Source organism: Chanos chanos, chromosome 9 (genome assembly GCF_902362185.1).
Source record: "Chanos chanos chromosome 9, fChaCha1.1, whole genome shotgun sequence".
Lineage (NCBI taxonomy): Eukaryota > Metazoa > Chordata > Actinopteri > Gonorynchiformes > Chanidae > Chanos > Chanos chanos.
In genome coordinates this window covers 36462122-36473518 of record NC_044503.1, presented here as the reverse complement: position 1 = coordinate 36473518, position 11397 = coordinate 36462122, and the positions used below count along the sequence as shown (strand labels likewise).

Below are 11397 nucleotides of genomic sequence, written 5' to 3'. Positions count from 1 at the left end.
CTGCCAAAAAGGAGCCTTATGTAAAGTGTAAAACACATCAGCATTTGCTAATGAGTGGCTGAATTTCCTGTAGAGTGAAGACAGTGCCTTTTATTTTTCAACAGTACAAACCAGGAAGTAACATAATGCTAACACGGTAGGAGGGAAGTACATCATTCATACAGACAATTACATTAACAGTCCAAAGATTACATTAGACTATCACAAGAATTGACAACACAACACAAAGACTGCATGATGACCAGTACACATACACTTCTACTAGCCACAACAGGAAACATAGTCTGAACAATAGCGAACTGGGGTTAAACAACAGTCCATGGCCCCAAGGCATGCTGGGAAGCTTCACCCATCTACCCCAATACGCGTCACAATATACCACTTTAATATGATAGCATACGTCATATCAACCCCTGTGATAATAATAAGGACGGCTGCTGATAGCACACTGACAATGTCAGCATGTCACTGTTGCGCTTTTTAACTAATGGTTTATAACAGCTTATTAATGATTTATAAAGTGTTCACTAATTAATAATCTAATTATAAACCATTCACAAACACACTTGAATCGTGGACAGACCCTGGCCATTTGGCTTCCACATTTTTGATAATGCGAGCGGCATCACATATTATATTGACAAAAGAGAATAGGTTGCATTACTATCTGAAATGAAGACTTGATTTAGTCACTTGAACATTTGAAAAACAATAACGCTCGAAAGAAACTATTCTGAAAATGACGAAAAGTTAAAATGAGGTCTAATAAGTCATGTGCGATGAATAATTTGAATCTTCATGTTTACTGGACCTTGAATGAAAGGACACGACAATATCGAAACAGATGAAGCGTCTGACTGATTGAAATCTCTGCTACGTAAATACTGCAGGCGTGGTCGGGCTTAGGCTAACTCGAACAAACCTGCCATTATCCAGGTTCATTTCAGAGCGTAAGTTGTCATAATAACTGAACTGGATTTACTCCAAACTTTGTATCTGGAATAAAAAATTTTGACTTAAAAGATCTGGCTAACTCGCAAATCCTGCTTTCTGGAACACACTCCTGATGTAATCTCAAAGAAATTTGAATCTCAAATAGCAAATTCAAAGTGATAAAAGCATCATTGTGTATTAATCTAATAAACAAAGGCAGGTCCATAATTCAACCTACGATTCATGTCCTAAAACATTTTTAATCATTGTAAACCAACTAAAGAACCAGCACAGTGGGTGGGCTAGCTTTTCTACCCTTTCTAATAGATCTAACAGACATGTATGAGGCCTGTGAGGCCTTTACTGTGTGTTTTGTCATCTTACATCTGGTTTCTTTCCCCTCATTTAATGAAGTGGAGCTGTTTTCTCCACCAGGAAAGGCAGGAGATGCCTGTGATTTAATGAGGTGGAGCTGTTTTCTCCACCAGGAAAGGCAGGAGATTCCTGTGATTTAATGAGGTGGAGCTGTTTTCTCCACCAGGAAAGGCAGGAGATGCCTGCAATTTTCAGACTGAAGAGTGAAATGTTCAGGGTCCACACTGAGACCTGTTAGAACTGTGCTGTATTTCACATCAAAGCTGGAACAGACAGGATCGTGTTACTTCCATTAAAAAAATACCTGAAGGCTTTTAAATGTCTTAGTCATATTGAAGGTTCAACATGTCTTTACTGTAGACGTCAGTTTAAGTTGTTCCTGGTTTCTCACTGTGCTTGTGTTTATAAAACCATGGCTTTGAGCTAACTGGAGTAAAAGTGTCTGAGGGGTAAAGACATGACGTGTTTTCACTGAACTCTCTATTTCCTCACTCATCTCGTTTGATGTTTTTTTTCCTTCTTCACTTTCATGCTGTCAGCCAAGAGCAGTCCATCATGCCAAACCAGCAACACAGAAATGAATAAATAAATAAACAAATAAATAAATGAATAAGAATGTACAAAGCATAGTTAATGAATATTATTATCTGTTGTATTTCTAAGTACTTTGGAAATTTGTAAATGTGTGTTTCTCTTAAGTCAAAGTTGAAGTATTCATCAAATTTTGTGTTGGCTGATGAAATGAGCCTTTTGGAAAAGTGCATGTCTGAGATTGCACGAACGTGCAGGTTTGCGTGTTCGTCCATCTAAACACAGTTCTGCGTGTTCATTGTTATGACTACACGTTTTTCATTTTGCCTGCTGGCATTGTCCTAGCGGCGGCACGGTGGCGCAGTGAGTAGCGCTGTCACCTCACTGGAAGAAGGTCCTGAGTTCTGTGTGGAGTTTGTATGTTCTCCCCTTTTGCTTTCCTCTGGGAGCTCCGGTTTCCTCCCTTAGTCCAGAGACATGTAAATCAGGTGAATTGGAGATACAGTATTGCCCCTAGGTGTGAATGTGTGCATGAATATGTTTGGCTGCGTGTTTGCTCTGTGTTGGACTGGTGACCTGCCCAGGGTGTTTCCCTGGTTTTCACCCAATGAGCACTGAAACCCCCTGCAACCCTAATCAGGATAAGCAGCTTAGAAAATGAATGAATAATTCAATGTAAGTGTTTTGACCAGCATAGAACCATCGTCATTAAAGCAGACAGGAGTACAGGAGTACAGAGCATGAGAGTTTCTATATGCTATCTATCTATCCATCTATCTATCTATCTGTCTATGTGTGTGTGTATACACACCTATATGTACATAGATAGGTTGTATACAGTTAATAGTATATTAGTGTAAATAGTATATGTACAGTATATACATACATATGTATGTGGGACATGCCTCCTTTAAATTACTCCGCAGAGGAAGAGGAGCCTCTAAATGCTTGCAGCATAGCTTATATTTCAGTTAGGAGGCGGAGCAACATGTCCAGATTATCAGAGTCCAACCAGTGCTCTCTCTTAGGGACGCCCAACAGATGAAGACTTACAGAGGAATTCCGGTAAAGCCAAACCTCTAGTCTGAACCAGTAGAGATGATATAGAATATATCCACAGTGAACATTTCCCCACGTCCTTCATACTGGGTGCAGAATTACTTCGACTGTGGCCTTCCATCCTGCGTATGTGACAAACAATAAGTTTTCATACGGGACTAGCAGTAGCTAAAGGTCAGCCATATTCCCTGATTCCGAGTACTTCTAACTAATGTCAATGGGACGCCTGCCTCCCTGAGAAATATCATTTGCAGAGGGAGAGTTTTTCATCCAGAATTTAAGTGGAGTTGACATTTGTCTTAGCAGCGATGTTATTCATAAATGTGTGTCCCGCTAGGGTTCTTTGTTCGGTTATCCGCTGAGACGGAATTCTTATTGGGCCTAAGTGATCAGGGCAGCACTTTCCGGAAGTCTGAGAGAGAAAACGAAAGTAAACGTTGCTCTGTTCCCAGCGCCATTTTCAACAGAAGATTAACTTCAAGTGAAATGAGATTTATTTAGCGCAACATTGTGAATTGTTGTGGTAAGTGTTTAAACATTTTGTAATTACGTGTAGATGATTGTAATTATTAGCTTTGTTCCAAAAACAATGGTAACAGCGTGATCTAGTGATTGTTAAATATGTCAGCCAAGCAAAACTTCAAAAAAGCGGATATGAATATGTTTTGGATCCCACACACTTAATTGCTTAAAATATTAAAGCTGATATAGGTCTATATGTCGATACTGATGAGTTTGTGCCCTTCATGTCCACAAACCGGCCGTTAAAGTGATGCTATTTGAGTTTAAGAAAGTAAGTTATTTCTCAACCATCCATCAGGTAACGAGGAACAATACTTCTCATTTCTTACTTGGATTATTCGATTAATTTGACGAATTCCCAGTTAGGAAGCAACATATCAACCATAAAGAAATCTCTTGAAGTCAGAGGAAGAATATAAGAAGCTATTTTAAGAGACTATTCTTCTACTGTTGTCACTAAGAGGCATACGCATTAAGATTTAGTCTGTGACGTCATCACATTGGGCCTAGTAATGTGTTGTTGACTGACTATGGTTGGTTTCCTGTTGTTATAACTGAAATTGCTAAAAGCATGTAACTGTCTTTATTTTTACAATACTCCGTCTTACATTTGCGGGTAGAAAAATGGAGAAAACATAACATTTAAAATTTATGGAAGGAAACATTTAAACACATGAATATCACGCATGGCTTAATGTTAAATCTGTTTTGTTTGTTAATTAACCTCTGAATTGGTTAACACTTATGTAGTGTAGACCGTTTATCCTCACATAATTCCAAAGACACTCATACATCAGGATGATAAGAAACATTTAGAATGTGTTCACGAAGCATTTTATGATTTTAATTAGCTTCAGCAATCTGTACATTGCTATCTGCATCAGTTATCTTTAAACTGTGCTGCGCTTGCAGTCGGTAAAATAAGACATAAAATTGACTTCCGTCTTCCTCCTTGTGGAATCCTGCGTACACTGAGTGTCATTATTTAAGCCGCTTATCCTAATTAGGGTCACAGGGGGTGCTGGAGCCTATCCCAGCGCTCATAGGGCAAAAGGCAGGGAAACACCCTGGACAGGTTGTCAGTCCATCACAGGGCAGACATACATTCATACCTAGGGGCAATTTAGCGTCTCCAATTCACCTAACCTGCATATCTTTGGACTGTGGGAGGAAACCCACACAGACACAGGGAGAACACGCAAACTCCACACAGAAAGGACCCTGGCCACCTGGCGGGGAATCAAACCCGAGACCTTCTTTCTGTGAGGCGACAGTGCTACCCACTGCGCCACTGTGCCGCCAGCAGTGTAACAGAGTCTGATTGTGAGCTCTGTTTGCAAATCAAAACATATGATTGTGTACTTAAACTGCAACGTGTGTGCTTGTGCTTGTGTACCTTAAAACATATTATTGTGTACAGAAACTGTAGTGTTTGTGTATCTAACATAAAATATGATTGTGTGCATAAACTGTGTGTGTGTGTGTGTGTGGTGTGTGTGTGTATGTGTGTGCAGTGGTGGATGAAGTACCTGAAAGCCACAAGTGAGTAAAAGTAAAGATATCTTACTAGAGAATGACTTTGGTAGAAGTTAAAGTCATCTATTAGAATATTACTTGAATAAAAGTCTTAAAGTGTCTGAAAGTAAAAGTAAAAGTACAAATGCTGTTAATAAAAAGTAAGCTGTCAGAGTTTTGAGAATTATGAAGTTTATTCTTTTAAACATGTACCAGGGGCGGCTTGTTCCTTTGGGTGATCGGGCAACGCACTGCCAAAAAAGGAAAAAGAGGGTATTTTTCTATTCCATTCTACCACAATGTTACGTTAGCTGTTTTAGACAGTTTGTCCAGCTTCTGAATATCATAGTCCAATCAGTGTCACATCATTTTTCGTGGAGTACTGCCCCTTTTGTACGATTTCAGTCTGACTGAAAATCGCCCAGATTTCTCTGATAGACTCTCACCTGCAGGCACTGCAATGTCATATTCAAAGTCAACATGGCTAATGCTAGCCCAATTTAGAGCAACTCGATCGCGTCATTAAGAGAAATACTGTTTATATCTTTATGTTTTTGTTTATGTGTGTAGAACATGTAAGCAGTGTTGCTGATTCACCGATGTCGGAAAGCATTTTGCATGCTTAGTAAAAAACGAACTCTTTTAATTGTGGTGTTTTGTTAATTAGGTGATTAAGTCAGGGATAACGGTTGATGAGCTGTCCCGACATGAAAAAACTGGATGAGACGTAGGCAAACTTAGCATAGAGTCACAGTGTGGAGAACTGGCATTTTGCATGCATAGTACCAAGGAGCTCAGAATGGCCTTTTAAGAGGAGCAGACATCGTATTTTGTTACCTCTGTAAATTGTTGTGTATTGTTAAATTGGTGATTATCAGGGATGAAGGTTGACGAACTGTCCAGATACGGACATTGGATATTGGATGTGGTGCAGGGAAATCCCGCTTCAAGTTGTGGAGTTTGCCCCGCCAATTCCTTTCACTATGCATTTAAGCCCATGCATTTACGCCTGCATGTTTACAAAGGAAATGTTATGGTTAATCTAAAAAAGCTCACCTGTTTGTGTTACTACTTTTGGCAGATTGCTTGGTTCACGTAAAAATGATTCTGTTGAGAATAAATGACTGTGTAAAATTTTGTTGAGGCTTTGAGTTTGCCTTGCGTGGACATAGTGAGAGTGAGAGCTTGAAAAGAATTAAAACTTTTCTCAGAGACACCATGACCCAGGAGAGGCTGAATGCATTGGCCATGCTGTCAATGGAAAAGAGACTGGTGACTGAGATGACTGACTTTAACCAGAGTCATTGAGAATTGTGCAGACCAGAAGGAAAGGAGAGCAAAACTTATGTTTAAGCAGTACTACTGGCTGGTGTTGTTGTACAGTGTGTTGTGTTGTTTTTACATTTGCCTTATTTTTTTTTGGCTGAGCTATAAAGATCTTCAGTTTGTTTGCCCCCCCCCAAAAAAAAAAAAAACGACTACACCCCCCCTCCCAAAATTTGTAGCACCAGCCGCCACTGGCATGTACACCACCTTTAAAATGAAGCCTACATTACACATGAAGAAAAACAAGGTCCTCACAACTTAAAGAACTGAAAGAACAAAATCCAGTTTTTCGTTCTCTCCCATTCCTTCATTCGTCTGTTTGTATGTCCATCTGTCCCTCCTTCCCTCCCTCCCTTCCCTACAGTAACAACCCACTCATTACTTGAAACTGAAAAATTTGCTGTTCATTTTGAAAAGAAGTTAGTTTTCATAACTTCTTGGGCTAAAAACAAGTCCTGCAATGCTAAATACATAAATAGCCTTTCACGGGCCACTGAGGCAGCTAAAGGTGTGTTCAGCCTCACAGATAGCTTGCATGCAGCTGGGAAGGATTTGAGCAAGTCCATGTGATCTGCTGTACAGGCCAAGTATCCGTCCAGTTGTGTGGAGCTGTCTTGTGCTTGAGACGACTGCAGGGCAAAGCAGAAGTCATCTTCATCAGATGAACTGGACCTGGTGGCAGGGAGGGTTCCTCCATGCGCTGCTTGGTGTAGTCCATTCCTGAAATATAGTACGGATGAAAATATAAATGATAGAGATTATTTCTCTACTAAATACTTTGTTTTAATTTGAGGCTTATCAATTTAGTTTCATGCACTGTCCATGCATCTGTAATCGATTTGTGATTTGACCAGTGTTACAAAGTGTCAAAATGTACACCCATACACTTATTTTTCACCCCTACACTTATTTTTATCTCCGTGTTGTCTTACCCATTCTGATTGTGGCACAGGCCCACCGTCAGGATGAAGTGACTGAGGGGGCAGTTAAAAATGGCGAAGGGACAAATGTTTGGAGTTTTGGAGGAAGACTTGAAGCTGCGATCTACTCAGGGTCTCCTGACATGTGGCCAGCACGATTCTTTATTCCCACCTGTACAGCATCCACCAGAGGCTTGCTGTACTTCAGTTGCAACTTGACTCAAGTTTGACAGCAGGTCGATTATTGGACGTAGCCTCCCCATCCGTGCATTTGCTTCTGTCTGCAAGATGTTGGTTTCCCTCTCCCTTGCCTTTGATTATCCTCAGCAGTCTTTCCGCTGCCAGGAACAAGGAGTTCTACCTGGTAGCATTCGGGCACAGCAGCAGGAGGGAGCAAGCATCTTCAACAGTTTCGGCTGCAAGCGTGGATCTTCCACATTTGTTCCAAAGTTGCCAAATGTTGAACGGTACACTTTCTTGCATGCCTCATTGGAAGCTGCTTTCATGACATCAACCTTAGCTATTAGGTTGAGCAGGTGACAAGGACAGCTCTGGTGCTTTGGGAGCTGAAACTCAAAACCATCATCTTCATTCAGAAGCGCTGACACATCAGCAAACTCCACTTCTTCGTCCCCCCTCTTGATCCTCTTCATCCTCTCCTGGTTGAGATACATCACCATCACTTCCAACTGCATTGTTGTTCTCATCTCCACCAAAAACTTGGAAAGCTTTTATGAAGTTAGAGCTGTTGTCCATTGTTCTCAGAATCTTCCCCTGAATTTTGAACTCGGAATGGATGTCATTCAGGGCGCTTGACCCCCAAGATGCGCCGTGCCACTCCTCGTCAACGTGAGATGCTGGCTCACAAAGAAAATTAATGACTTCCGGTCACTCTTATGCTCTCGCTGCTTTCAGTGTGAACGCACAGTAATGTGGTCTGCCTGCTGGGAGTGTTGGGAGCCCTTTTTCTCTTTGTTGATGTCAGCTCTCCATATTTTTTTTAAGGTGGTGTACATGCTTTCTCTGAAACAGTGAGAGAAATGCATCTTCTAAGCATATCAACTTTAGCTACAGGATTTAAAAGCTACTCAACAACACTAACGGTTAATGGCCATTTTTTAACATATTACCTTTAGCCAATCTGCCATACACTTCTGTTGAAGAAAATAGTTCAATCAAGGTTAAGTTAAGTCTCTGTGATTGCACACACACACCGTGAACAGCGAGCAGTGAATTTGTCTCTGCATTTGACCCATCCAACACACCAGTAGTGAACACACAACAGACACAGGAGCAGTGGGCAGCATTCCTCTGTGCCTGGGGAGCATTAGGGTTAAGTGCCTTGCTCAAGGGCACACAGCCATGGCCGGAATCAAACTGGCAACCCTCCGGTCACAAGTCCGGTTCTCTTACCTTTAGACCACGGCTGCCCATGGTTCAGGTGAGAGCGCGAATGCAGTCCCCCACTACCACAAATTATGCAGTCGAGATTCCCGCATTTGGAGAATTCACAGAGGTCAGCATAGCCCAAGTGCAATGGCCAAGCCTCACCCTGGGTGAACCACCTTCATGATCATGGTGTCTCCCCTGCCATGTCCAAGCCAGGACATCTGCGACTAGTGCCTGTTAACATGAAAGCCAGTTGAACCATAACACTGGCAGGTTATACCAGTAATAGTGTTTTACGATTATGGACATGTGCTCAATAAGACACAAACAAAACAAGAAAACTCTTTAAAACAAGAGTTTTGCATTGAATTAATTCTGACAAAATTCAATGGTAAATGTTAGCCTATATCTGTGATTTGAATGTAATCAGCAACGTTCGCTAGATATCAAAACAGGCTTAATGCTAATTATGATAACTAAATAACATTAACGTTGCGGCATCACAGGGTTAATTTTAATTTACCTCAATTTGTTTCTTGAGGTTGGACGGGGAGTTTTTACATGCCAATATGTCCGTATCTCTGGGTAAACATAAGAGGCACTTCATCCGGCATGAAGAATCACTCCAACATGAGAAAACATTTCTCGCAAATATGGCCATGGGTTTTGTCTTCATCGCCACTGTCTTTTGCCGCCGGAGTCGGCCTAGCATGTGCAGTCTCTATTTCTGCTTCAGTCATGAAATCAGTCTAATCATTGAGTGAAATTCTACTCATGTAGTTGTCGATAGCATCTGACATGCCTAGGCTTAAGTGGAACCAAAACTTAACCGCAACTTTGAGAGCACTTGTTTGCACTCGAGCATTAACATGATTAACAAATTAACGAATGATCTAACTTGCAAGCTAGGACCACTGATTCGCAAAACCTGATCATTGCTCTTTGTGGCTTTCTTAGTCTTCCAGGTTCTGTGCACTAAAAAGACTTATTGTAATGATATGTGTCCGACTTGGCAGCTGTCAGTACCCTCTTAGATGGAGTGTATCTGTAACCAGGGCTGTTATGGTTGATCTTGCAGGACAACAGAGAGCAGAGAGTGCTGTTGTTCATGCTCATTCTATTTTTGGTGGCAATCTTTTTCACCGTGCTAAACGTTCTCTCTCTGAGGAGGCATTGCTGTGTGGAATGCCAGCTGACTGAACCTCTCATCTTTCCCTTAAAGGCCCCAGATTCTGTCCACTCTCTCTTCCTTTGGCATTTTCATCTTGTCTAAGACCTACCAGCTCTTCCTTCAGCCTATCTGCATCAAGCCTCAGCTGAGGAAACATGCTGCCTAGCCTTGTCACTATGAAGAAATTTCGAACACATTTAGAGTTAGGTTACTTACAAGGACTGAGTGGGTGCCCTTACAATAATACGATAATTTGATGGGTAGGTAAATCACAAAACAACAAAGTCAACCTGTTTCAGGAGAGAGACAAGGCGAGAGGCTGGGTCCAACACCTTCAGGTCCTGAAGTAGCTGCGAGTCAGTGGGAAAGGTCGTCAGCATTTTCCCAATGACTTCCTCATAGAAAGCTCTCACTGTTCTAAGAGCATGATTATAACTGTGACAGAATGCATTAGCCAGGAATTGTGGAAGATATGATAGACAAATGAAGCAAAATCCAGGTATTATTAAAACTGAAACTACAACTCGCTGATAGATTCTTGTCAATGTCGAGGAGGAAGCTCTTCATTTTTAAGGAATTCGCCAACTGATCTCCTTGTCCATAGGATACCTCTCTAAGAGGAATGTCCACAATGGATCTGGCTGGAACAATGTGGCCCAAGTATCGCTTGACAAGTCTTGTCATTTCATTGTGAAACTTGTGGATCTTCACTCCCTCAGCCTATTGGTCAAACATGGGTAAGATAAGCGTTGAGAAAAATAGACATTTGCGCTTTTTGTTTAAATAATGCTTAGTCTCCCCACCATTTATCCTACCTATCTGGAAGGCAGTGTTGGAAGCAACCAAGGGATTAAGAGCGACACTCAGAAACATAAAGCAGAAATTCATCTCAGGATCATTTAGGTAGCCTGCCAGGTCCCTTATTGTGGCACTCCTCTCTACATCCTCATGGATATTGAAGTAAGCCTGCAGAGCGGCCCACTGATTTAGCATTCTCTGAATGCATGTGTGGAGGTTGAGCCATCATCTACTGCAGTACCTAAGTAGCTTAAGTTTGTCTGTGTGTCGCTGAACTCCAAAAACTCCTTATAGAGCTCACCTCTTTTTGCACTATGTCAGGGAATAATAACAAACAGAATAAAATGAGGACAAGAGGAAGTAAAAGAGTACTAAAGCAATTAGTTTGTTGAAAGCATCATAATCAGTATTTAAACTGTACCATCATACTCTATGTTAAATTAAGGTAGACTTTTGAAGACGTTTCACCTCTCATCCAAGAGACTTCTTCAGTTCTGACTGACTGGTGGGGGGTGGGATCTACTGGGCAGGGATGAAAGGACAGCATTGTAGGTGGGTGATAAGTGGCATCGTAGACCTCCTCCTCTGTTGAGGGATGGCTGTTCTACTTTGACATAGATGGCTTCCATCATGCCTCTTTCAAACCATCTGTCTTTCCTACGAGTCCCGACCTGAGGAGTTGAGCCATGTGTCTTTTTAGAGGTTTTTTTTCCCCAAAGTACAAGTCTGAGCATTCTTCATTGCAATGGATTGCATATACTAGATTACTTTTCTTGTTTTTGGGTGTGCGGTCTTTCGGATGGGCTAAGATCACTGGGTTTTTAAGATCACAGGGATGTGGTGCTTGTTGAAGATCCT

At 41.4% G+C, this 11397-nt stretch overlaps 1 non-coding gene and 1 pseudogene across 1 annotated transcript; one reads left to right on the top strand and one right to left on the bottom strand.

Annotated features, from left to right (window-relative positions):
• Positions 1-11397, top strand: part of LOC115821724 (NACHT, LRR and PYD domains-containing protein 12-like) — a 38907-nt pseudogene that overhangs the window by 12598 nt on the left and 14912 nt on the right.
• Positions 8620-8785, bottom strand: LOC115821901 (U1 spliceosomal RNA). The gene has a single exon (XR_004025592.1). It is a non-coding gene; the product is annotated as a U1 spliceosomal RNA (small nuclear RNA).